At 50.6% G+C, this 22656-nt stretch overlaps 1 protein-coding gene across 3 annotated transcripts in view; it reads left to right on the top strand.

Annotated features, from left to right (window-relative positions):
* Positions 1 to 22656, top strand: part of PKNOX2 (PBX/knotted 1 homeobox 2) — a 273857-nt gene that overhangs the window by 4614 nt on the left and 246587 nt on the right. The window contains exon 1 of one of the 3 annotated variants that reach the window (XM_031652823.1): positions 548 to 660. The exons of 1 other annotated variant lie outside the window; for it this stretch is intronic. The gene's annotated coding sequence lies outside the window, so the exon portion shown is untranslated. Of the gene's footprint in view, positions 1 to 547; positions 661 to 22656 lie in introns of those variants that run through there. One more of the 3 variants, XM_031652825.1, reaches the window with a different exon arrangement.

The raw sequence follows: 22656 nt of genomic DNA, 5'->3' as shown, positions 1-22656 counted from the left end.
GCCCCCAGCAGAAAAAGCTCTTGAGACCAGGAATAACTAACCAGAGTGTCATCTGAACACCTTTTCTGGGGCCAGGGTAATGAGAATTATTCAAATGCAATCATAAAAATGAGGCCAGCCAGGCAGGAAAGGGGGAGGGGGAGTGCTGGTGGAAGGAAGGATTTCTTGCCCGTTTTAAGTTTCATCATTTCTGGGGAGTTCTCTTGGGGTCCACAGAAAATCTCACCTCATCTCAGTCCCCTCAGCACCGGTGATATCTTGGAACTCGGCCCCGGTTGTTCGCTAAGGGGGACTTGGCTTGGGGGAGGGAGGGTGCTCCTGAGTTCCTGGGGGTCCACCGTGCTCCCCATCCGAGGCTCCTCGCGAGTGAAGCCGCTTCTCCAGGCCGCCCGCCTCCCCGCCTCAGGAGCAGGCCCGCGCCCGCCGCCCGAGAGCCTCCAGTAGAGGGAGACACTCCAGCGGCTCCTCCGACTTGGCAGCGGCCGGGCCGGGAGTGGGTGGGGGTGATGGGGGGTGGGGAGAAAGGGGGAGTGGGGAGAGGGGAGGTGTGTGAGGGGGGGTTCGGGGGGCGGGTCCCTGTGCCGCTGACGTCCCGAGCAGTGCTGGGAAGTATAGGCTGTGTTGTCACGCCGGTGTCAGTCTGATGAAGATTGGCATCAGGTAAGCTGTCATTCATTTCCATGTCAGAGACGCTTTTGCAGGCGGCGGCGGCGGCGCGGCGGCGGCTGCTGCTGCGGGCGGCTGCCTCAGAGCGCGTGTGTTTTATTCCAGTCCCCAAGCCAGAGTATTATTCATTGCGACAGGGCAAGGAGGAGAGAGGGAGAGAGGGAGGCAGCAGGGAGGAGAGAGAGGGAGGCAGCAGGGAGGAGGGAGGCAGGGAGCAGCGAGGGACGGCGGGAGCGTACAGAGAGAAGCTGGGGAAGCGCCGGGAGAGCGAGGAGCGGAGCAGCGTGAGGGGCGGCGAGGCCAGGCACGGAGGCTGCGAGAGCCCCGCGGGCCGCCCGCTTCCCTGCCCGGCCAGCGCTCAGACCCGCTGCCGCCGCCGCCTCGCCGCGCTTGGGCCCGTGGCCGGCCGCGCATTGTCCGCGGGTGCAAGGAGCCTGGCTGCGGACTCGGATCGCCGCGGGCCCAACCCCGTAGCTGGCGGGCGGGGAGCTGTGCGCCGGGAGCGCCAGGGGACCCCAGAATAGGAACAGGCACGCCGGCCGGAGACCGGGTGCCGGAGGGTCCCGGCTGGGCGCTCCGCGGGGCAAGGCTGGGAACCGCGGGCAGGCTCCAGGTTCTCTTTCTCCCGGCTTCGGGCGTCCTTGGGGCCGGCGCTTACTCGGCGCCACCAGCCTAGAGCTGCTTTCCAGCGGCTGGAAGCGGGAGCGGTCCCAGGCTGGGGCCGGGTGACCGGAGGAGTGGAGGAGCCGCGGCCGCAGCCGGCCGGGCCTGGAGAGGCAGGGCGAATGGGGCTTTGCGGGCGGATCGGTGCAGACAGGGGAACACCGGCGGGGTCCGGGCAGCCAGGATCTGAGGGACTACGCGCAGGGACCCTCACCCAGGGAGGAGCGAGAATGTGTAGGGTCACCGGCTTTCCGTGATTGTTGGGGATCTTTGGTGAGGCGGGCGTAGGGGCCCGCGCGAGGCTTGGGAATCGGGAGCCCTTCTGGCTCGAGAACTAGGGGATGAGTTCGTAAAAGAGGGGACGGAAAGCGCTCGGGAGCGGAGAGCTGAGGGGGATGGGGCAGGGTCCCGAATCTGCCGCGCAAAGTTTGCATTTCTTTCGGGTTAGGTGACGGGGCTTTCCTGGCTCCCGATCCCCAGGAAGAAACGAGCGAAATGGGCCGCCCTTTCCCGGGGCTCTTCACCGGGGAGCCGGGGGTTTCCGCGCGGTGGGTAGACTCTGGTTGGGAACTGAGGGGTAGAGGCTTTGTGGATCGGCCCTGAATTAGGGCTGGGTTTTAGGACCAGGCTAGAGTTTGGTTTATAGGATCCAGACTGTTTACGGAATCGGGATTGAAGGGCCGATAAGTAGTTTACACGCCGGCCAGAGCAGAGTGCTAGAGGTCGGAGTTGGGGGCTGGAGAAACGGGTGGCGTTTTTAGGATTCAGTAACAGGATCACAGCTTTTTCTTGGGGTCGAGGCTATTGGAATTTGGGGAGGGTCGCACGCGGGGGTCCTGGACCTCTGCGTGTGAAAAAGTGTTTAGGTAAGCGACGAAAGTAGTTGATCTGAGCCGTGGCAGGGGAGCCCCGAATTTGTGCTGCTTCCCCCCGAAAGTGTTTCTTTAGGAGGAGAGGACTTGGGCCACACAGGACCCGGTCCTAGGAGAGCGATTCCGGGAAGCGGACAGATCGAAGAGACCTTCTGGGCGGAAGTGGATCGGAGGACCCGACCCAGGCGGCTCGGAGTGCTCCAGGAGCCACTTGGGTCTGCGGGGGCAGCGCGGCGGGGCGGGAACGGTGGCCCCCAGGGGCCGCGGCCTGCGATAAAGGCGGGGAGGTGGGGGCAGCGCTAGCAGCGAGGTGCCGCAGTGGGCCGGGAGTCTGGGCTGTGGCCCAGGGTAGGACTGGTTCGAACTCCAGTGCCCTGATTGGAGCCGCTTCCTGTGCTTACCCCCGCCGGGCTGAGAAGCCCACAAACCTGGCCTTTGGTGCGCCCGGGGAAGAAGGAAGCTTGGGGTGCCCTACTGTCATCTCTCCTGTCCTGAGACTTCAGGATATTGGCTTTTCGGGTTTCAAATGCTCTATAACTGGTGGAAGCCAAAAGCTTCGCATTTTAGGCAGATTAGACGATCCTCCCCGCCCCAGATCTGAGAATGATGGTGTTCAAACATAACACGGTCTATTACCCAAAGCCCCTGCCCCTGCCCTCCTGCTCTCTCTGCCGTTCTGGCCTTCTGAGGCCCCAGGACCTTGGTGGAAGCGAGGAGGGAGGGTCCCGTTTCTGGTCTCATAATCTCCCACTCCGGCTGCATCCCCATAGCTTGGGCCTAGCTCTGGGGTGTGGGATGGGAAGGGGTCCCGACCAGGGAGGTAGGTTATTCTCTGGGCATCTAGAGAAAGAGTATGTGTCGGGGGAGGGGGGGTGCGGGGGGAGGAGGGTATTGAGGGGAGGAAGATTTGAGATTTCCTCCTTTCAATATTAAATCCACCTTCCCAGCCCCCTGCACCCTTGGCAGGGAGAGCCAGACAGCCCTTACAGGACACGGAAGACGCACGACCCACGACCCACGAGTGGCCTCGGCGGCCCGGGGTGCGGCGATTGCCGCCGCGGAGCTCCAAGGCTGTTGTTTTGCAGGCTTGGAATTCGTGAGAGCTCTCTCCCGCTGAGAGCCCGAGAGGGGAGGGAGCTGTGACCCCACGGAGACTCCCTGGTCACCGCCTCCCCTTTGTGAGCGGGAAAGGCATGAAAGCCAAGAGAAAGAGAGGCTGCTCAGAATGAGGGGCAGGGGGTTACTGGAGGGAGATGGGCCCGACCACCGCTCACAGTAAAATGCCTCGTGCGAATTGCACTGAAGTATACCCAACTTGATACTGGCTGTTTTATGATCCTCTCTGGGAGTTTACTGCTCTCTGCTTTAAAGTCTATAGATTGCTTTAAGTTAATGAAAGTGCTGCTTTCAAAAGGGGCTTTTATTGTGCGGCAGTGGCAAATCCAGTACCTCCCCTTTACTCTTCCAAAATGGGTCTGTTTAAAAAGAGGGAGCTTGCTGGAGTTCCCACATGGACACAGCTTGGGGGAGGTTGCCATGTGACAATGGAATTAATAAAAGTTAATGTCCAAGTGATTCTGTAAGACGAGTTTGCTTCTTTTCCAGTCCGGTTTCATCTGTTCATTTTTGTGTTGCCTTTGGGCTGTCACTGAGTCTGCCTTTAAATGTTACTTGGTGCCTCCTCAGCAGCCTCTCCCAGCATTGCTTTAGGTAGGCCTGACCCTGTTCAATTAAACCCAAACTGGATTTCAGGATTTCAGCCCAGCTGCCAATTCCAACTGCAACTAAAATATTTACTCGGGGCTGGAGGCGGGGCTCGCCTCGCGTTTAGTAAGATAAACGTGTTTAAATGGCTGGGAACCTTGAGAAGGAACAAGGTAGGCTGGTTTTCAGTGCTTTTTGCTTTTTCAATCTGTTTGGCACAAAAGGTGAGATGACAAGGTTTTTGACTAGGTCCTAACACAGAAACTGCAGTGGGCTCAGGCTGTGGCTTTGACCGCATGTCATAACCATTTAAACTGTGGTTAGTTGTTCAAAGCTCAAAGCTTCTCCAAGCTGGGTTTCATTAACTCTACACCAGTTGCCTGGAAGTTCAGTAGCAATAAATTGTATAAACACATTTGAAGTAAGTTAGTGATGAAATAAGGAGAATTACTGTCTTGTGAGTGGAGAATCCTGAATTCATGGAGTTCTAGCTTAACTGGAAACATACCTCCTCTCCCTTGGCCTTGAAGTTTATGGGTGCACCAGAGTGTGTGTTAAATTTCTTTCTGCCATGTCCATCTTCAACCTGGGCTGTAACTCATTAGAGACCAAGGCATGCCTAGAAAGCAAAACGGCTGGATTTTAAAGGGGTCTCTATTAGCCTGGTTTAGGAACCAAACCAGACCGATCGACCTGACTTCCTTACCTTCCGCGAATCCAACGTGCAACGTAAACAGCAGCGGAGCAGGACAAAATTAGATGTCTAAATGTTAGAGTCTTAATAATACTGCGTTGTTAGCATTTGAATCTGTTTTTATTAAAGAAACAACCAATAAAATTTATAGGCTTCCAACATGTTGCAAGACTTCCTTGCTATTTATTTAGTTCCCCCCTCCCTACTTTCTGAAATTCTATCTCTAATCTCAGACTTTTGTTCCCGATTTATTTAATCTGGAGCACATTTTCTAAATTAGTTCGAGGAGGGTGAGAAAGGCTGTTATGAGTTTTCCTTTTTCCTACGCTGTGTGGCACAAGGACTGCGATGCTGTAAGATATATATAAACGTGTGATGCAATTGCTGGAGGTGACGGCATGTGAAGCCAAGTGTCTGGATCAAACAAAACGCAGATCCGAGTATGGAGAGGGTGAAAATGATGCTGCAGAGGAAAAACTGAGGAAGTTCTAATGGAAAATGAAATCATCATGAACCACGTTAGCCTGAGTCTAGCCAACACACCATGCTTTGTATAAAACACTTCACGTGAGATCTGTGACTTATTGAAGATTGAATTATATTGAGAAGCAGAATTTAGAGGGAGGAGCTCCACGGGCTGGGTTCTATCCAGGCAGCATGGCCAGGATTGTTGTGATGGGGATCTGCTAATTTAATTAAATCTAATACCTGATGGGAAAAGGAGGAAGGAGGGAGGGAAGTGGTGGGCAGATAATCAAGGTTGGCAGGTCAGCATGCTGAGCTAGTGTTTAGGCTGAAATTTAGTGGCCTGATCTCTTTTCACTCTGTTATTGCCTGGGCTGCATGACTCCAGGAGTCATCTAGCTTCTGGGCCTTGGTTTCTTCATCTGTAAAGTAGAATGTATCACACACAGTTCTCACTAGGGTGAGAGGATGGACTCGATCAAGCACAGGCTGCGCTCTGAGTAAAGAAAATGGGAGACAGAGGCTTCTCAGCAGCAAAGTCACATTCTTCGGTGTGTTTTCTTTCCTCGCCTGGCTCCAGGACCTTCCCCACAACTCTCAGCAGTTCTTAGGCTATAGTAAAGCGGCTAGATTCCTGCCTTGCATTACATCCTAGAATTGGAAAGGCCTGCTGTGATTCCAAAAACCATTTACATTTTACCAAGAGGGGCAATTTTGGCTGAGCTGGGGGATCCAGCCTGCTTCTTCCAAATGGTGTTACCTGGAATAGCTTTCACGCATCAGATGAATGCAGAATCTGACTTATCAAAAATGCAGTCCCTTCTCTTTATTCCACTGGGAAGGCAAGACTTGAGCCCTGACTGGTGTGTGTGACATCTGGTTGGCTGCGGCGGGGGGTGGGTACTGGTCTGGAGCTAGCCATGGCCTGAACCTTTCTTAGCAGTCTCTACTGGCAGATCAAAGCAGATTCTGGGCCAGAAAGCCCAAGAAGTTACACCCGGCACTTACACAAAACTGTGTGCGCGCTCATAGACTCCTTCTGTTCCGGTGTCTGATTTGTAAAAGCTAGCTCTGATCCTGGAGACGCGGCTCCGGTGGAATGCTTGTCTTTAATTCTCCCTAGTCTGTGGGGATTCCTTGGGGTAATTTTTCCTCTGCATATCCTTCTCAGCCAGTCACAGGCTCCATTTTGATTGGGGGTGGGAGACAGGGCTGGAGGTTGAGGGAGCAACAGTTGGAGGCACAGTCTTTCTAACTGAACTCCAGCTTTTCCTCCCGTCCAGAACCCCCAGGAGAGAGGGAAAAGCAAGCCTGGGACAGCTCAGTCCGTCTCATGTGGTCAAGCAGAGCTTGAGAAGAGCTTGCTGCAAACGTGTTGTCTTCAGGGGGATCTGCTGTTTGGCTTGGATGCCTCACTGCAGGCCCGGCCTGCCTGGGTTTCTAATTACAAGAAGGACGTTTCTGCTAAGACCTATCTCACTAAAAACACATCCCTGCGTGTAATAAGAAACCCTAAACCAGGCAGGATATTTTAAAACTGAAGCAACGAAGATTAGATTAAGTCTCCACCAAACAGCTTCGTTCTTGTATTATTTTTGGCTGGAATGTGGAGAAAAGCAGCTGGCCCTGGGGCCCAGAGCAGACTCTGGAGGGTTCGGATAGGGCTGGGGTGGGTGGCGTAACTGTTAGTTCTCTGCTCAGTAGGAACCTGGCCAATTTGAGTACAGCTCAGTCAAGGCAGTGGGGGTGCCCAGTGGGGGAGGGGGAAGGCTGGGGTGGAGGAGGAGCCAGATCCAGATGGGCCAGAAAGCGGCCACAGAAGCAGCAGGTCACAGGGCACTGAGGCTTGTAAATCCTCCACCTCATTAGGATGTAGTCTTTTGTGTTCAACTTACGCCTCTACTCACACCCCCATCCCAAACCTAGTAAACATGGCTTTTGGAGGAACATTAATAGACAGGATACTTTTCTAGGTGGAGAAAGGGAACAAATAGTTGTTGAAGATTCTTGGAAATTGAACCGAGTAATCTGGCATCATGGGCAGGTGTCCTGCCATGCTGGGGAGGGGCAGCATGGCATTCATCCATTCCCTTTGTTCTTCCATTCAGCAAATATTTATAGAGAGTCTTCTATGTCCCCAGCACAGTCCTAGGCATTGAGGAGACAGCAGCAAAAACAAAGCAAACACATTGCCATAAAGTCTGTCTTCAAGGAGCTTGCTTGTGGTGGGGCAGTGTTGAGTATGGGCTTTATTTAGCATCAGGCAAAACTTCATTTAGAGCCTAGCCCTGCTCTTACCTATCATATGGATCTAGACAAGTTGCTTAACATCTTCGATCCAGTTACCCCATTTGTAAATTGGGAAGTAAAATCACATAGCTCGTAAGACCGTTGAGAGGGCATCCGTTAAGTCCTAGCATGGTGTCTGGCACAGAGGAGAGGCTCAATCATGGTTTACTCTCCTCTGTCACGTTATTTTGGAGCTGATGATCCAGTTGGAGGATTATCCCTTTCCCTTTCCTTTTGCTTCCTGGCTTGGGCCCTTTCCCGGGTCACTGGTACCTTCAACCAGCGTTGCACAAATAGCCAGTCAATGCTGTGGCCTGGTGCTGCCCGCTGTGCACAGCCCTGGCAGAGGCTGCAGTAGAAAACAGGTATACAGACCCTGAGGACACTTTGCGGATGAGGGGTGTTTGGGGTTAACGGTAGAGGGGGCACATACAACACACAGACATGAGAGATGATGGACAGAGAGGTGACGTGGAAAAAGCCACCAACCAGGTGTTAACCACAGGAGGCAACAGTGGGGCAGGATGTGGAGTGACCAGGACAGAGTGGAGTCACAGGGCAGACTTCTGGGGGGAAGTGGGTCTCTGCAGAGTGTTAGAGGAGGACTGGCTGAGCGGCCGGCCAGCGGGGAAGTGAAACATGAGCCTCCTAGGTCATGGTGCTCTGCGCTGTCCTGGGGACTGCAAAGGAGCAGCCTGGACTAGAAGGAGGAACTCAGCCCCCTCTGCCTATCCCAGGCGGCCAGAAGTGGGCTGTCCCTGCCCCAGGAGCACCAGGTAGGCCTCCTTGTTGGGGTCCAGTTTCCCTTACACACCGAGGGATTTCCGAGCCGGCCTTTCCATGTTGACTTCTCAATGGGTAGAACTTAGACCAGTGAGTTGGTGCATGAGGCAAACAAACTCGCTTCACTCCTTGTTGCAACATGGCTTTCTTACCTAAGATCCCCTTTTTCCCTAAGCAGAGAGAGCAGAGACTCTAAGCCCACATCCAGCCCTCTTCTGTCTCAGGAACAATGAAGCTGATCGATATCAGGGTGATCGGGATGGTGGAGAGAATGGGGTCGGGACTGGTAGTTTAAGGATGGTGGATTCCACTGTGGACTCGGCCGCTGACTGATATGTGACCTTCAACAAGGGACTTACCTTCTCTGTATGTCAGTGTCCTCACTTATCCAATGAGGAGCTTAAACTTGCCCCCAGAGGTCCCTTTCTACTCAAAGTTCCAGGATTCTGGGTTTCCTCCCAACTGGATTGCTTCGTGGCCAGGCAATCATTAAAACCACCGCCACCGCCACAAATCCAAGCAAAGAATCATGATGACATTCAACAGACTGCAGAGGCTTGGCCTCTGTGGTATAGAGTCTTAAGGGCAGTGTGGGGGCTGGGGATTGGTTCTGACCCTTCTGATGGCCTGCCTGGGACAAATGGATGTGTCCTAGCAATAGGGGTTGGCTCCATGAGGCAGCAATTTCAGTCTGAAGACTCACTAGCTTCTTCATAGAAAGCAACGTTTACTTTTCTTGTTGAGACAGTGTGGGGCTAGGGGAAGCAATACGGGCTTTGGAGTCAGATTCTGGGTTCTGACCCTGGTTCTACTACAGCTAAGCAGTGTGCATATCACTTAACCTCTCTGAGCCTCCATTTTCTTGGCCTTATAGGTAAGGATAGTAATACTACCAAGCATATTTAAGGCTGCTGTGAAAACTCTAGAAGAAAACATCTGTAAGTGATTGGCACATGGCAAGCTCATATGCCCTTGTTTGAGCCTCTTAGCCTTGTGAAGCAGGTAAAATGGGCATTGTATCATTTTATAAGTAGGAGAAACTGGGGCTCAGGGAGTGGCTAAAGTGGCAGGTGCAGGAAGTGGGTGCAGATGTGTCTGTTTGTAGTGATGGAACACATCATTTAGGGTAGCCCAGGCCTATCTTCTGCGATGATGGTTCTTCCTTTAGCCTTCTGGAGACAACACAAGCCACTCCTGAGCTCTACCTATTCCTCTTCCGGGATCTTTCATAAAAGAACCAGCTGAACTCATCTCCTCCGTTACTCAAATCTTTGGCAAATGCTGGAAAGAGCTACTGTTGTGGAAACCAAAATCTAGAAGATCTATTTTTTACTTCCACAAAGCCATCAGTCTCAGGTGGGGCTGGGAGGGCCCGCACTAAGAGGTAGAGGTAGATTTAGGAGCAGGGGGTATCTCATGGCTGTGAGTGGGGGCGGTGGAGCTGCAGTGTTGCCTTGGTCTGCCAGCCCAGGTGTAAGCTGAACCCCTGGGTGGAAAGAATTCCCTCGGGGGCTCATGCCCGTGGTCATCAGCTCACAATCCAGACAGATGTCAAGCCCGACAGACACCAAGGGGAGTTTAGCCTGTTAGTGGTAGCATCTGTCTAATTCCTATTAGGTAAGAGGAGGGCACAGTCTCTCTGGGTTCCAGGGTAGCACAATGGGTCTGTGCTGGAGTAGTGGCAAGTGAGCTCCACCCCAGAGCTTCCCCTCATGGTCCTCAGTCCACAGTGCATTGTTAAGGAATGGAAGCTCCTTTGTTCCAAGTCCTGTGCTAGGTCTGAATGTGATGTGACCCCCTCCTTCTGAGGAGCTGTCCTGCCTTCCTCCCAGGAGACGTTCCTCTGTGGAGATTGTCAGTTCTATCTCCAGGTCCAGGGCAGGGAGACAGATGCCCAGAGAGTCAAGTATATGCCCCAGGCCCAGGGTCAACAGGTGCTTGTTCTCATTCTCATTTCCTCCCTAGGAATCCACCTGTCAATAGGTGTGGCCTGAACCCACTCTTTAATTAGTGCCCATTAGCATGCTGTGGGGAACACTCAGTGGCCTCATCCTCTAGGAGCTACATATTTTTGATGAGGAGACCAAACAAAACGCACGTGAAATTGAGAACAAATTGTGACCTTGACTCATCTCTTAGCTTCTCTGGATTACAGAATCCTCATTTTATACAATAAGCAGGTTACCCTTGACTATCTTCAAGGCCCCTTTCAAGTCTATTCTTCTACAACTGTATGGGCTGTACATGCGAGGTCCATCAGGCACCATGAGTTTGTAGAAGGTGACAGCACACCAGAGAACACTTAGCCCAGCAGTGGGAAGGCCTGTCTACCTCCAGGCAGGTGAGCGGGTGGGAAGATATATTGCAGAGGTAGCTGGCTTCATTTATTTGTCTGCAGGGGCTGGGAGAGTGCTTGTTGAGAGGGACCCTGTGGAGTCCCCCAGCTTCCAGGAGGGTCATGGGGACAGAAATCAGGCAGGAGAGCCCGGCAGAGTGGGAACTCAAGACTGCTGCTCCCCTGTGACCCACACAGTGGTGGTGGAGGGAGCTCCTCTCCCTGCCCCTCTCCCACTCTGCCCCCCACCCACCGGCCCTGGGTGGAAAGAACTGGTTTCATAGTAGGGCAGCGGTCCCCTGGGGCCCTCTTGACTTGTGAGACAGATTCTGGAGGAAAGCCAAGGAGCTCAAAAGGATTCCTCCAGCCTTCCCTGAAGCCTGTTTCCAAGGAACCTGACTTAGTCTCCGGCACTGGCATAGCATCCCTTGAGAAGTCACCTCCATTCATGAGAGCCTCTTAGTGGCAGCAAGATGGAGGACTGCTAACTCCTGCTGACTTCCAGATTGTAGGGGAAGCCCCTTTCCAAGCTGGACATCTGGTCTCCTGGAATACTTTTCAAAGTCATTTCCATTGGGTTTGAGGAGAAGGAAGGAAGGGAGGGAGGAAGGAAGGAAGGAGGGAGGGAGGGAGGGAGGAAGGGAAGAAGGAAGGAATGGAGGGAGGAAGGAAGGAAGGAGGGAGGGAGGGAGGGAGGGAGGAAGGAAAGGAAAGGAGGGAGGAAGGAAGGGAGGAAGGAAGGAAGGAGGGAGGGAGGGAGGGAGGAAGGAAGGAAGGAAGGAAGGAAGGAAGGAAGGAAGGAGAGCTTCAATCCCAGGCAGTCCTCCACAGAGCACCATTGGCTGCTGGCAGGGGTGATGGGAACTTCCCAGCATTTCTGCTGCACAGAGTCCTGGTTGTGGTGGCCCTGGCCTGGCTGTGGTGGAACTGGGCTCTGGGGAGAGAGGCTGCCACAGCTAGCTTGCAGGTAAAGGCAGGAGAAGGATGTTCCCTGAGCTCTGTGATTTCTGGGTAGCTGTGCAAGACCTCCAGCATGAAGGCCACAGACGAGTGGAGGCTCCTTTGCTGTGTGGTAGGCTCTGTGCCGGGCCTGTGCTGGGGGCTGTCACCACTGTTTTGTTGAGTCATCGATGTAGACCCAAGAAGAAAAGTGAGGCTCAGAGAAGGTAAGAGAATTTGCCCAAGGTCACCCAGCTATGAGTGAGACAGGCCAGTGTAGAACAAGCAACAGGTATGGGTGTGGGCCTTGATAGAGCCCTCTGCTCACTATGGGACCTTCAGAGCTGGCCTCACTTTCCCCGTCAGTCAGCTGGTGGCAATAACACCTACTGTCAGGGCTGTGGGGAAGATCAAGTGAGTGAATGTCTGTGGATGTGTTATACATGTTGTATAAACATAAATGACAGCGCCTACACAGTGCCTTGCATGTAATATGTGGGGGAGAAAATTGGGTGGCACAGACTATATGTTTCTTATTAGTTTAAAATAGAGTATACACACAAATTCACACGCCTTCTCGTACTCACTCACAGCGTGATGACAACCATGTTTAGGTGATTCAAAGCTGGCAGGGTGGCTTTCCATGACTTCCTTGTGGCTGTGGCAGGCATGAGTCCCCCTGGGATCCCTGAGCACCCAGTAGTTTTGCCAATTCAAGCTCAGAGTCAGCCAGCTGGAATTGGGGCCTCCTTAGTGCCCGTGGTTGTTCTCAAGTAGGTTTTCCCATCTAATCCAGTGTGAGAGGCTGTCAGGGGCCTGGGGTGAGGTGGGGGTTGGTCTCCACCAGGTCCTGTTGGCTTGAAGCAGGCCTTGGTTCCCTTCTTGCTAGTCACATTCACTAGATAGATTTTTACTGAGTGCCTTCTACGTGTCAGACCCTGCGGAGGCGCTAGGGATATGACCGTGAACTAGACAGATGGGTTCCTGTCGGGAGGGCTCACAGACCATGGGAGAGGAAGACGTTCAAGTTCTGTGGGTAATTAGTTAAACCACAAGAGCCATCCGGAAGTCCAGGAAGCTGTGAGGGCCTCAACACGGAGCATGACCTACTGTGGGGGTTCGGGGGGTTTTGGAGGGCATCCTGGAGGAAGGGAGCTTCAAGCTAAGGCATGAAGGGAGACTTCCCGTGAACTAGGTAAGAGCAGACACAGGAACTCTAGTCACCTCGGGCTGGGCTGGCCTGACCTCATGCTGAGTTTTGTCCCTCCTGTGGGGCCCTTCCTAGGGAGAGTGTGGACCAGCCCCTTCTTCCCCAGTGCCTTGTTTTCCATCCCAGGCAAGGGCAGAGCAAGGTGAGAGGAAGACAGTCGGGCACCAGGAGAATGCTGCCAGGGATTCTGCTCTCACCCGAGCTTCCCTGTCGCATCACAGAGCAGGATGCAATTCCCACACCCCCTGTCCCCCTCGTCTGCCATCCTATGCTGCTTGAGGACATGGTTTTCAGGGAGCCTTTAGAAAATTCAGGCATCCCTTCCGCATTCTTCCTACAGCCCCAGTTAGGGCCCTGGTGATACCCTAGGGCTTCCTTGCAATGCTCATGTTCACGGTTTACCTAAGTCTGATTTCTGGAAAGCCCTCATGGGCAGCAGCTGTGATGGGGGGAGAAATGACTCAGCCCATTTTGCTCAGCACCAGCCACAGAGGGACAGTGTCTTCTGAGGACTTGGTGCAGTGACCAGGGCTGTGTCTTCCCTTTGGAAACACTGAGGGAAATTTGTGAATATTTTGCAGTCTTGTAATTTGGAGGGGGGCAGTGAGGAGAGGCAGCAGAGGGAGGCTAGAGAGAGACTGATGGATTTAAGTGACAAGGGCTATAAATCCACAGTTACATGGATATGAAAAGGAAAGCCAGTGGCCTCCTGCCTAGGGTTCGGGCATCGTCAGAGTTAGCAAAAGGTACCTGCTTTGGGCTCAGGCAGGCAGGGGTTAAAGCCCAGCTTCTGCTGCTTGCTGGCTATGTGATCCTGCACAACTTCTTAACCTGTCTGAGCCTAAGTTTCTTCCATTTTGTGAAATTGGAGTAACAATGTCCCTGTGCAGAGGATTCAGTGAGGTAACAGTAAAGATCCTGCTCCAGTCCTGGCCACGGAAGGTGCTCATATGTGTGAGTTCCTTTCCCGTCACCTCCTTCTCTCTCCCCACCGTGCTGCACGGGACCCAGGTACCCCTTCAGAGGCAGGAGGCAGGAGGACGTGCGAGCAGGAACGCTGTGGGCTGTGGGCCTCTCTGGGGAACACAGCTAGAATGGCTGACTAAAGATCCTGAGCTGGCTGGGACAGCAATGTCAGAGCCTGGGGAGGCTTCACAGAAGCAGGAGAAGCAGTGCTCTGGGTGTCCTGGAAGAACCAGGCAGCACAGGTGGCCTCAAGGAGGGCTGTGAAGCAGAGAATCTTTGTAACTGGGAGTAGGAAGGAAGGGAGGGAGAGAGGGAGGAAATGAACATTTGTGAATTGTCTACTGTGTTTTGACATTGAGCGAGGTACATTAATGCTCATATTTTTGATTTTATAAATTTAGAAGCATAGAATCTTCAAGTCAGAACATTTCAGAACGAGAAAGGATACGTGAAACCATCCATCCATCCATCCATCCATTCCAACCATCGTATTTTATATGTGGGGAAACTGAAGCTCAGAGAGGGACAGTAACTTACCTAAGGTCACACAGGAAATCAGTGGCAGAGTGTTAGAAACTGCCCAGGGCATGTGGTGGCTTACGCCTGTAATCCCAGCACTTTGGGAGGCCGAGTTGGGGGATCACCTCAGGTTGGGAGCAGCCTGACCAACATGGAGAAATCCCGTCTCTACTAAAAATACAAAATTAGCTGGGCGTGGTGGTGCATGCCTGTAATCCCAGCTACTCCGGAGGCTGAGGCAGGAGAATCGCCTTAGGAGGTGAACCAAGAGGTGGAGGTTGCAGTGAGCCGAGATCGTGCCACTACACTCCAGCCTGGGCAACAGAGCAAAACTCTGTCTCAAGAAAAAAAGAAAGAAAGAAAGAAAGTAAGAAAGAGAGAGAGAGAAAGGAAGGAAGGAAGGAAGGAAGAAAAAGAAAGAAGAAAGGAAAAGAAAGGAAAGAGAGAAAGAAACTGCCTAGGGCAGGGCAGTTGGGGCAGAGCATAGTCTTTAGAATCAAAGACTGGGCTTAACTACAGAAACACTTGCTATATGACCCAGGAAAACTTGCCTCCTGAGCCTCAGTTCTCTTATCTGTAAGATGGTACAGTAATTCTCAACTCAAGTGGCAGCCAGGACAACGAAAGGAGATAGCCGGTGTAAAGTGCGCGGTGTGGTGTCGGGCTCGGATGGCACAGGTCCTTTGCCTTCAAGCCTTGCCCTCTCCCATGTGTTTCATGGCTCTGGCCACACCTGTAGAACCAACCAATGAACCCTGTGTTTGTCCCACCGTGTGTCCCCTGGGCTCAATGAACAGAAGGCCTGAGGATTTATTCATTCTTTCATTCACTTATTCCTCAAGTATTTATTAGGTATCCTGAGCATGTGCCCAGCATTATCTTGGTGCCAGGGATGGAAAGGTGAGCAAACTCAGGTGGCTTCTATCCTGATAGGGTTCACAGTTAGATGGCAAACAGAGACGTTACTTTTTAAAAAATCACACGGATAAATGTGAGAATATGAGTGACACACGAGCTTTGAGGAGAAGAGCCTAACACTCTGGGAGCGTTCTTCAACAGGAAGATTTTATCTGGAGAGAGCAGGGCAGGGCCTCCCTGGGGAGTGATGTTTGAGCTGAGCCTGAAGGGAGATAAGGCAAAACTGAGAAAAGATGGAAGGAAAATCGCGTCCCAGGCAGGGGGAACATAGGGTTGAAGGCCCCCGGCAGGGAGGAAGGGCTGTGCCTGCAAGGGCTGACAGGCAGCCGAGGGGCTGCAGCAGAGGGGCGGGTCAGGTGTGAGTCACTGAGCTGTGCCTCAGAGGAGCTTGCGGGAGAACCCCTGGAGTCTGACTCTGAAGCAGGGCTGCACCTGCGGGGAGAGGTGGGTAAACTGAGTCTGAGATTCTGACATGGAGACCAGGCCAGCATTTGGCTATAGTGCTGGACAGAGAAACAGATGTTTCCAAGCCCCAGTTTTTCTGCCCCTAAATGAACATAATGACAATAAAAATTATAAATAGATTGCAGATCCATGATGGTGGGGGTGGAGGTAAAAATGAACAAATGCATTAGGTATTTTGCCCTCAGCATATATGTGAATGGCATCAAATTCATTGACGTTAAAACTTAGATGATCTGGGTTTGTAATTGAGCAAAAGCCAAAGTCCTCCCCGTGGCTGAATCTCCGCCTCCCCAATTCATGTCCTGTCACTGTCCTGCTCACTCCAGGCACACAGGCCTTCTAGACGCCCCTGTTGTAACTGAAACAGCCATGCATGCTCCTGCCTGAGGGCCCCTGCACGTACTGGTCGTTCTGGAGGGCCCCTGCACGTACTGGTCGTTCTGCCGGGAGCACTCTTTCCCTGGATATCTGCATAGCTTGCTTGCTTGCTTTTTCAGGTTTCCCCTCCAATATCATCTTCTCAATGAGGCTTTCCTCATTTCCCATCTAAAATGAAATCCCTTTTGTCCCCTCCCTGGCTCTCCCTTTCCATCTTTATTTTTCTTTAGAGCGATTGTTGGATTCTGTCTCTTTTTTTTCCCCTCTGCTCTAATCTGGAATAGTACTTGGCTGTAGTAAAAGCCCAGGCAATGTTTGTGGAATGAATGAATGAGTGAATGAAAGGGGAGAGCTGTTTGTTCGTGAAATGATGTGTCAGGTTCATTCAAAGACGCTTTTACCCTTACTCTGAAATTGACTCATGGAATGTCAGAATTGGAAGGAACTAAGTCATTGGTCTTTGAGCAACTCTCATTTAACAACTGAGTAAACAGAGGCCCAGGGAGGTACTTCAGGGGCTTGTGAAAGGTCACAGAGCTTGGAGCCAGAATGAGAACCAAAGCCTCTGGGATTTACTCCAGGACTCTTCACGAAGCTTTGGCTTTTTTGCATGACACAGCTCCTGGGGAAAAAGGGGGTTTGCTCTGTGGTCTCCAGCTTCCCGGTGTTCTGCTTCTGGGGCCACATGGCCTGAAGGGCTGTAATTTCACTCCAAGATCTCTGGCACTGCTCCTTGGGCCACCATGCGGGATGTTGGTAAAGGCAGCTATTGGCAACTAACAGGCAGACATACTTCTCTCCCAGGAGGTAAAATGAATGTTTTCTGTCAAGGTCAATCTACAGGAAATGATTATTTAGCTCTGACTTGGTGGAGTTTGCGTAAGGTGGAGAATGCAAGAAGTATCAGATTCTAGTCCTGCACTTCAGGAACTTCTAGTTTAGCTAGGGAGACAATGCTTACTAACATCGATACTAACATTCAAATAATGCTAGCAAACATTAGCTAGTGCTTACCACATACCAGGCACTGTTCTGAAAACTTCATGCCTATTCACTTATTCAGTTCTCACTATGACTCTATGGGGATGTTGCCATACCTCTTTCACATTTAAGTAAACTGAGGCACAGAGAGGTTTAGCAACTTGTTCAAAGCCACACGGCCAGTAAGAGGAGAAGCCAGGATTTGAACCCAGGTGGTCTCTCACCAGCACCTATCCTCTTATACATTCAGTTAAATAACAGCACAAGACAAGAATGCGAGATGCATTACGAAGCAGTAGAGTGAGGTCAAGGGGTTACACTGCAGGCTGGAGTAGTCTGGGATGGCTTCCTGGGGGAGGTGCTGCCTGAAGGAAGCAGAAGGTTTGGATAGCAGGAGAAAGACTTTGCCCTCCTGGTTTTCCATCCTCAGGTGGAAGGGAACTGTGGTTAGGAGTGTCTGATGAGGGACTTGTGGTAGGGAGGAGTCTCCTCCCTTAATGTATACATTTGGGAGCAACAGACCTGAACAAGATCATTTACCAGCTGCCCAGTGAGGGCTGGGAGCAGGACTTGGCACTGGTCTGGCCTCTCTCTCCCATAGAAATAGTTCCCCATGGGCTTGTGTCATGGGGGCTTTGCTTAGCTTGGTAGAGGAGTCTCTTGGTGAGCCCCTCAGGATCTAGCCTTCTTAAATGTTTGGGAGATTCAGAGAAGATCCTCTAAATGGTCTCCAAAATGCCAAGATGGCTGCTCCTTCTGTAAAATGGGCCAGTAACCCCATGCTATGGGGGTGCAATGAGCATTTCATGGCTTAATGTTTTTAAGGAATCTGGCCCATTTGCCTTCCGTTACAGACTACTTCCTTTCTCTGTCCACCTCCCACAATCCCCAGTTCAGCCCAGACTGGCTACCCTCAGTCTTAGCTTGGAGCTGGGACACAGTGAGGTTTCTTTGATCATGTGACCTGGCTTTTTGGGGCTGCACTAGGGGACAGGCCTAAAGCTGCTCTCCTCAGTGGAGTTACTGATAATGTCCCTCAATTATGTTTGCATTCTAAAACTACATTTGCTTTGTTTTGGAGCCATAAAGCACAAAGAAGTCTCACTCGGAGGTTGGCTAACCATCCCAGTTTGCCCACAATTGTAATGGCTTTCACACTGAAAGTCTGTGTGTGGGGTCCCCCCCGTCTCAGGTAACCTGGGCAGGCAGTTGGTTGCCCTATGAGTCAGGAGAGAGGGAGAGAATGTCGTGGAACTGAAGGCTCGTGCACCCACTAAAGGCTGTCCCATTGCCCCCCTATGTGGCTGAATCTCCCAGAGACAGGCAGATAGATGTCTATGGAAGATCTAACTGAAAGGTAAAAAGCTTTGGCTTCAGACGGACCAGAGTTCAAATCTCCCATCGGCTGTGTACCATCACCTTGACTTTGGCCGAATGTCTTAAGTTGAGCCTCAGTGTCCTCATTTGTAAATGTGGGGACTGCAATAACTATGTCATGGTGCTGTTTTGGGACTCGAATGGCCCAAGGCAAATAAAGTGCCTGGCATATTACAGATGTTACATACAACAGACTAAGCCATCTGAGCCATTACATTTATTCCCAGTGTTGGGTTTGGAAGGGAAGAAATACCCTTTTTCTCTTAGGAAAGCTGGGTTGTGAAACAGGCCTCCCTAGCTCCTCCAAATTCATGGCACCTCGCCCATTTCATAGCACTGTCCTGGCCTGCCAGCAGCTACAGAGAAGGGCCTGGGGAAGGACCCTTGGATTTTTTTGTGGGGAGAGAGGTGAAGATAGGAGAACTGCCGTTGTCCCTGCCCTCAAGGCTGGGCTGAGGGCCAGAATCCTGGGGCTTTAAGTGTGTCTTTTTTCCCTTTCCCTGGCTTATTTGACTTTCTGGAAAATAGGAAGGCTCATTACTGTTGGGAATCGATGAAACTTGCAAGAGGGACTGCGGAGAGCCTCTGGTTAAATTTGGCCTTCTCCGATATGAGGACCTTGATGCCCAGGGAGGTGGTAACTCATCCCAAGATCAGCACCCAGGCTTTCCCGGCCCCTAGCCCAGACACCTCCTGGTTCAACAGGCTTGGGAAGTCCTTTCAGCTCCAAGGGACAAGGCACATGGTGGCTGTAGCATGCAGTGAATCCTTTTTCTGAAAGTAGCTTGCCTGCTTTGAGGATTATTGGTGACGTATATTAAATCCCTGGCCAGCTACCCTCTGCCACTTCAGCCTACTTGCTGAGCCACCTCTCTCTAATGGAGGGTGAGCTATGCTCATAAGACACTGACTGTTTTTTAAATTAACTTTTTTAAAAAAATTGACTCTTTTAAATGGTCACACTAAACTAAGAAGATAAACACCATTTCTAAAGACATTCTAAAATTCACAAAAAGGTGATTTTTTTCAGAGCGAATATTTTTCTGGATTAGCCACTACAGCTGACCTTGCTGAGCTGAGGGCATCAGCAGATTTCATGTGCTCAATGAATGGAGTGTTCGTGAAGTGCCAGTGTGGGCAGGGAACGCTTGCATCCAGAGTGGGGAACATGAATGGGCTATTACTCTGAGCAAATGTGATCTGTTTCCTGTGGGGGTTTCTTCTGTTGCCTGTGGACCCTCCATTTGCCTCAAATACATTTTCAATTTATTTAGCACCCACTGTGTTCTAGCCACCATGGAGGGAGATAAAAGATGACAAGATTTGGTCTCTACATGAAGGAGCAGACAGTTTGAGTGGGGAGAGAAGCATGGAAACCACGGAAAGTTTAACGATATTGAAGGAGTTACGTCACAATACCCGAGGGCAGTTCCTCACAAGAGATGTTACAGGACAGAGAAGACTCATTCCCAAATGAGCGACACTCATAAGAGTGATGCTCTCAGAGGAAGGACAGAAAGTGGACTAAGGATAGGGGAGACTTCTGGAAGAGGTGGATGGTGTGGCAGACCCTTGACACTCATTCCCCTTCAGCAGGCTTGGAATGTGGGGATGACTATCCCCATTTTCACATATGGCAAAGGCCCAAGCCACACAGCTGGTAAGTTGAGATTTGGAATCCAGACCCATCTGCATCCAAACTTTTTCCATTAGAAACTCTGTCTCCCATGAGCCAGGCTTTGAAGGTTGGGTGGGATTGAATAGATAGAGAGAGGGGAGCCATAAACAAGAGTGTGTGTGAGCAAGAAAATGAGCAAAGACCCTACTGCGTGGTGGGGCACTGAGTCCACCCGGGTGGAAAGAAGAAAGCAGCCTGCTCTAGGGGAGCATAGCCCGCAGCACTGGGATCCTTGCTGGTTAGAGGCTGGAGCCTCTGGAACCTGCCTGTGCTGATTGCCATTCCCTGCCCTCTGCTCAGAACCTCTTCTCACACCCAGGAGCCTCTGATTGCTTTCCTGGCCTTGTGTTGGAGGCTGGCTAGGCTGGCATCTGTCTCCCAAGAAGACCTAGTAAATCCCCAGTGATAATAGGAATGACAGCAAAACCATCCCGCATCTGTAGAATACTTTTCCATCTACACAGTCTTTACACTTGAAACCAGAAACAAACCGTGAAGAAAGACATCATGATGGGTAGGCAAGGTCCAGGGCTCAAGGAACTTCTGCTCAGACCTCAGAGGACAGGCCAAGGACAAGTGCCCTGGCAGGTTACTCACTGTTTACCGTTTCATGTATGGTACCTTGCACATAATAGGTGCTCAATAAACATGCATTGAGTCCCACCCTGTTTGCAGGTACCTGATTCCAGCACCTCTGCAGAAAGCAAGCAGCATCCCTGACCGTTGCCTCCTGGCATTTGTTCATTGTCCTCAGCCCTGCAGCTCTGTGCCCAGTGGCTCCATGCTTCAGCCCGAGTCAAGGCTGTTGCAAAGCCTGTGTACATTTACAGTTACTGAGTTTGAGCTTGAAAGAAGTCTGGTTTCATTTGTTTGGTTGGGCTCTCTGAGTTCAATTCATTTTACATAAGAAATTACATAATTAACTACACTCTACCTTTTCTATTGTCCTTTTCTTGGTGGTAAAATACGCATAACATAAAATTTGCCATTTTAACCATTTTCAAGTATGCAATTCAGTGACATTACATTCACACAGTTGTGCAAACTCCACCATATATATTTCCAAAACATTTTATCACTTCAGACAGAAACTCTGTACCTAATAAGCAATAACTCTGCATTCTGCCCTGGTAACCTCTCATCAACTTTCTGTCTCTATGAATTTGACTATTATATATGCTTCCTATAAGCAGAATCATAATATATTTGTCCTTTTGTGTATGGTTGTTTCACTTAGCATAATGTTTTTTTTTTTTTTTTTTTTTTTTTTTTGAGAGGGAGTCTCGCTCTGTCGCCCAGGCTGGAGTGCTGTGGCCGGATCTCAGCTCACTGCAAGCTCCGCCTCCCGGGTTCCCGCCATTCTCCTGCCTCAGCCTCCCGAGTAGCTGGGACTACAGGCGCCCGCCACCTCGCCCGGCTAGTTTTTTGTATTTTTTAGTAGAGACGGGGTTTCACCGTGTTAGCCAGGGTGGTCTCGATCTCCTGACCTCGTGATCCGCCCATCTCGGCCTCCCAAAGTGCTGGGATTACAGGCTTGAGCCACCGCGCCCGGCCAGCATGATCTGTGCCATAACATGTATCAGAATTTCATTCCTCCTTATAGATGAATAATATTCCATTGAATGTAGACGCCACATTTTGTTCATCCATTCATCTGTTGATAGACATGTAGGTTGTTTCCACTTTCTGGCTATTGTAAGCAATGCTGCAAGTATTGCATATCAATACTTACATTGATATGCAAGTATCATTTGAGTACCTGTTTTCAGTTCTTTTGGACATATACCTAGTAGTGGAATCGCTGGATCACATTCTAATTAATTCTAAGTTTAACTTTTTGAGGAACCACCAAACTATTTTCCACAACAGCTGCACCATTTTACATTCCCATCAGCAATGCACAAGAATCTCAGTTTTTTCACATGCTGACCAACATTTGTTATTTTCTGTTTTTTTTTTTTTTTTAAATTGTAGCCATTATAGTATCTCATTGTGAAGATAGAATGTGAAGTGGTATCTCATTGTGGTTTTGATTTTCATTTTCCTAATGTTGAATGTTGTTGAATGTCTTTTCATTATTAGACATTTGTATATCTTTTTTGGAGCAAGATCTAGTCAAATTCTTTGCCCATTTTTAAATTGGGTTGTTTATGTTTTTGTTGTTGTGTTGTAGGACTTCTTTATATATTCTGGATATTAACCCCTTATCAGGGAAAATACGCAAATATTTTCTCCCATTCTGGAGGTTTCTTTTTTACTTCATGATAATGTCCTTTGGAACAGGCACAGTGGTTCATGCCTGTAATCCCAGAACTTCGGGAGACTGAGGAGGGCAGATCACTTGAGCCCAGGAGTTTGAGAATAGTCTGGGCAACATGGTGAGACTCTGTCTCCACAAAAAAATAAAAAATTAGCTGGGCATGGTGACATGTGCCTGTAGTCCCAGCTACTCAGGAGGTTGAGGTGGGAGGATAGATTGAGCCCAGGAATTTAAGGCTACAATGAACTGTGATTGCACTACTGCACTCCAGCCTGAGTGGCAGAAAGAGACCTGGTCTCAACAAACAAACAAAAACAAATAGATATTGTCCTTTGATGCACAAAAGCTTTTAATTTTGATAAAGTCTAATTTATATATTTTTCTTTTGTTGCTTATGCTTTTGGTGACATAGCTAAGAATCACTGTCAAATCCAAGGTCATGAAGATTTATCACTTTTATTTTCTTCTAAGAGTATTGTAGCTTTAACTCTTAT

Source organism: Papio anubis, chromosome 12 (genome assembly GCF_008728515.1).
Source record: "Papio anubis isolate 15944 chromosome 12, Panubis1.0, whole genome shotgun sequence".
NCBI lineage: Eukaryota > Metazoa > Chordata > Mammalia > Primates > Cercopithecidae > Papio > Papio anubis.
Note: the sequence above shows the minus strand (reverse complement) of the source record. Positions and strands in the feature narration are given on the sequence as shown.